Source organism: Amphiprion ocellaris, chromosome 1 (assembly GCF_022539595.1).
Source record: "Amphiprion ocellaris isolate individual 3 ecotype Okinawa chromosome 1, ASM2253959v1, whole genome shotgun sequence".
NCBI lineage: Eukaryota > Metazoa > Chordata > Actinopteri > Pomacentridae > Amphiprion > Amphiprion ocellaris.
The window spans coordinates 4,105,469-4,110,468 of NC_072766.1; the positions used below are offsets into that span (position 1 = coordinate 4,105,469).

Below are 5,000 nucleotides of genomic sequence, written 5' to 3' on the forward strand. Positions count from 1 at the left end.
TCCCGTGGTAAGTATCCGGTTTTGATGGATTAGTTTAGGTTTTTCATTTATGGTTTTCTTAAATTTCCCCTCTGTTGTTAGTTTAGAGTCTTTGTTGAATTTTGTAGTCTTGTCTGTTTTCCTAATCAGATTTTGCTTGTCCGCTTTCAGGCCCTTCCTCCCTGACTGTTCCACCTGCCTGCAGTCTGATTGCAGCAATGAGAATCAGCTGCCGTAATTGGCTCACACCAGTCACCTGTTTGCAATTCCACCTCCCAGCATATAAGCCAGCTCTGTCATTCACTCCCTGCTCCACCACGGACGCGCACATCCTGCGTCGACTCGTGACCACCAGAGCTTCTTGGACACGACGCTGCCCTCGTACCCCTGCCGGTTCCTGTTTGGGTTTCCTACCTACCCCTTCAGCTGAGTTTCTTCCCGTGGTAAGTATCCGGTTTTGATGGATTAGTTTAGGTTATTCATTTATGGTTTTCTTAAATTTCCCCTCTGTTGTTAGTTTAGAGTCTTTGTTGAATTTTGTAGTCTTGTCTGTTTTCCTAATCAGATTTTGCTTGTCCGCTTTCAGGCCCTTCCTCCCTGACTGTTCCACCTGCCTGCAGTCTGATTGCAGCAATGAGAATCAGCTGCCGTAATTGGCTCACACCAGTCACCTGTTTGCAATTCCACCTCCCAGCATATAAGCCAGCTCTGTCATTCACTCCCTGCTCCACCACGGACGCGCACATCCTGCGTCGACTCGTGACCACCAGAGCTTCTTGGACACGACGCTGCCCTCGTACCCCTGCCGGTTCCTGTTTGGGTTTCCTACCTACCCCTTCAGCTGAGTTTCTTCCCGTGGTAAGTATCCGGTTTTGATGGATTAGTTTAGGTTATTCATGTATAAATCCTCATAAACGTTTAAAACCCACACAGGTGAATTTCCTCATGGATAAAATGCAGTGCTTCATATACATGCACTAGTGTGTGGCTTTCAGCTTTCTATACTTCAACACATTTTTTTTTTTTTTGTTGATGTTTTCCTCCCCCAGACCATCTGCTACAAAGCATTACCGGGTAACAAATACACCTGATGAAGATCAGAAATATTCAAGCAGAAACCTTCAGCTTCCACGAAGGTGGAAATCATTCTGCCATGAAGACCTAACAACCTTCAAAGACAATTTGAAAATGGGTAAGAAATGAAAGCACACACTGTTTAGTCTAGACCATCATTTGTGCTGACATCTGTGCTTTTATTTATTGCATCTGTGCTTTTATTTATTGCTGCGTAAAATACATCACCTGCTTAAGTGTGACTGGCTGGATTTTGAACTGACCTACTGATGAATGTTTCAAAGGCGACACGGACCTTCCTGGAGGATGTTGCACAAGGAGTTTTGTCATTGTTGCCACATTCTGGTCTCCACTCGACTCCATTTGACTGCATTGATTGCCTTTTGTATTTATAGATTATTGTGAGAAATTGCAAGAATTGATTCTTTTTTTTTTTTAATGTTTTGTACAAGTTTGTTGTCAATAAAAACAAAAACCTTTACTGAAAAAATTGTTTGGATTGTGAACCATTGTCACAGGAAGAACCTCTGTCACTGCAACTTGGTTCTCTGTTATTGTTGCAGGAAGAACGTCGGGCGCTGCAAGGTGTTGCTCTGTTATTGTTGCAGGAAGAACGTCGGTCGCTGCAACTTGGTTCTCTGTTATTGTTGCAGGAAGAACGTCAGTCGCTGCAAGTTGTTGCTCTGTTATTGTTGCAGGAAGAAGCGCTGCGTCACTCTGCGAAGCGCTGCGTCACTCTGCGAAGCGCTGCGTCACTCAACTCAACTCAACTCAACTCAACTCAACTCAACTCAACTCAACTCAACTCAACTCAACTCAACTCAACTCAACTCAACTCAACTCAACTCAACTCAACTCAACTCAACTCAACTCAACTCAACTCAACTCAACTCAACTCAACTCAACTCAACTCAACTCAACTCAACTCAACTCAACTCAACTCAACTCAACTCAACTCAACTCAACTCAACTCAACTCAACTCAACTCAACTCAACTCAACTCAACTCAACTCAACTCAACTCAACTCAACTCAACTCAACTCAACTCAACTCAACTCAACTCAACTCAACTCAACTCAACTCAACTCAACTCAACTCAACTCAACTCAACTCAACTCAACTCAACTCAACTCAACTCAACTCAACTCAACTCAACTCAACTCAACTCAACTCAACTCAACTCAACTCAACTCAACTCAACTCAACTCAACTCAACTCAACTCAACTCAACTCAACTCAACTCAACTCAACTCAACTCAACTCAACTCAACTCAACTCAACTCAACTCAACTCAACTCAACTCAACTCAACTCAACTCAACTCAACTCAACTCAACTCAACTCAACTCAACTCAACTCAACTCAACTCAACTCAACTCAACTCAACTCAACTCAACTCAACTCAACTCAACTCAACTCAACTCAACTCAACTCAACTCAACTCAACTCAACTCAACTCAACTCAACTCAACTCAACTCAACTCAACTCAACTCAACTCAACTCAACTCAACTCAACTCAACTCAACTCAACTCAACTCAACTCAACTCAACTCAACTCAACTCAACTCAACTCAACTCAACTCAACTCAACTCAACTCAACTCAACTCAACTCAACTCAACTCAACTCAACTCAACTCAACTCAACTCAACTCAACTCAACTCAACTCAACTCAACTCAACTCAACTCAACTCAACTCAACTCAACTCAACTCAACTCAACTCAACTCAACTCAACTCAACTCAACTCAACTCAACTCAACTCAACTCAACTCAACTCAACTCAACTCAACTCAACTCAACTCAACTCAACTCAACTCAACTCAACTCAACTCAACTCAACTCAACTCAACTCAACTCAACTCAACTCAACTCAACTCAACTCAACTCAACTCAACTCAACTCAACTCAACTCAACTCAACTCAACTCAACTCAACTCAACTCAACTCAACTCAACTCAACTCAACTCAACTCAACTCAACTCAACTCAACTCAACTCAACTCAACTCAACTCAACTCAACTCAACTCAACTCAACTCAACTCAACTCAACTCAACTCAACTCAACTCAACTCAACTCAACTCAACTCAACTCAACTCAACTCAACTCAACTCAACTCAACTCAACTCAACTCAACTCAACTCAACTCAACTCAACTCAACTCAACTCAACTCAACTCAACTCAACTCAACTCAACTCAACTCAACTCAACTCAACTCAACTCAACTCAACTCAACTCAACTCAACTCAACTCAACTCAACTCAACTCAACTCAACTCAACTCAACTCAACTCAACTCAACTCAACTCAACTCAACTCAACTCAACTCAACTCAACTCAACTCAACTCAACTCAACTCAACTCAACTCAACTCAACTCAACTCAGACCGACAAATTCTTCAATAGAAACTCTATGGTAAACTAAATGTAAGAAATCTATAAAAATACTGATCAGGTCTCCTTCTGTAAATCAAAATACCATTACTTACATTCAATAAAAACAATTTAAACCACACAACAGATGGTTAACACAATCATTTATACACATAGAAACAAAAATGTACTGCACCAAACATTTCCTACCAAATTCATGTGACAGCAATCCTACAAATCTGAATAACAACTTTATCTACTACCCAACCACACTTACTATCATATTATTCATGATTGCCACAAACAATTTATTAGAAACAACAACTGCTAACTAACATCCAAACAAAATCCATAAGCACTATATATATTGCAAACATATAATACCTGTAAACCATTTGTATAAATGTTGTATTTGCACACAATTGCATCCCTCTGATAACATGCACACAATCTCTACCATAACCCAATAAAATCCCTTCACATAACTTTGTCATTTTTGGCATAAATAAAAGTGTAACTGGCACACTTACAATTTCATACTCTAAACATGGACTATGAAAAACAACACCACTGCAACACAGACTTCATACCACACAACAAACTCAAAAAGATTTTCCTATACTTTTATGTCATTACCACTAAAACTGTCTTTCATATTAAAACTTTCCACAATCTAACCATTTCACATCATTACCTAATTTTGTTCTTTTCTACAAACAACTAATCTGCACTACAATTAATACCACTATTCAATTGACAAACAAGGCCTCTTCCCATAACACTCAAAAGTGTTCCTGCAAGAATCACATACAATGTTCCACATCTAATCCTGCTTTTGAAACATAAGCTTGATCCAAAATTAATTTACTTATGGGGTGCCTGAAACTCCTACAACAACCATTTTAGAACTAGGAATGCAAACATTATCAGTGAAACATACAGCAGAAAATATACCTCCTTTATCAATTAATATCTCCAATTTAATTACATAATAATGCACAGCATTTCACAAGATATTGTAGAAAAATATTGATAGGCACAACTTGTAATATACTTTAATAATTTCACCAATTGATCTTGTTCCATTTATCCTGCTATCAATTTACTCTATAAATGTTAAAAACAAATTAAATATTTGTATAATACCCTTAAACTACAGACATTAAAAGTCTAACACTATTTTATTTACTAGAGACGCATTAATTTACTTAATATAGTTAACTTTTAAGATTACAATTAATTTAAATCCACCACAAATGGAATTTTAGTTTCTCACTATTGAGCACACCAATACCAAACCATTACATGCTGAAGTTATATCACAGAAATAATCCATTTTATTTTTAAAATTAATTTTCAAATGATCCCTTTCCTTTTTACTACTGATCATATTACATTTTCAACACAAGAATATTAAACTCTACTGCTTACACAATTAAAAACCATTCCATTCTACTGACTAGCTCCTTACTACTCTGCAATCTTCGGCACAGTGTCTCATTCTCCTATACTTCCAGCATTGTCTGCATTTCCACTCTGTTCAGGGAACACCCTTCTGAGAAAAACAACACTGAG

The 5,000-nt window shown here is 38.6% G+C and overlaps 1 long non-coding RNA gene across 1 annotated transcript; it reads left to right on the plus strand.

Moving 5' to 3' along the window:
- Positions 1 to 155: 155 nt before the first annotated feature.
- On the plus strand, positions 156 to 1,951 carry LOC129349506 (uncharacterized). The gene is made up of 4 exons (XR_008602539.1): positions 156 to 422; positions 566 to 837; positions 1,029 to 1,171; positions 1,752 to 1,951. It is a non-coding gene; the product is annotated as an uncharacterized LOC129349506 (long non-coding RNA).
- Positions 1,952 to 5,000: the final 3,049 nt, after the last annotated feature.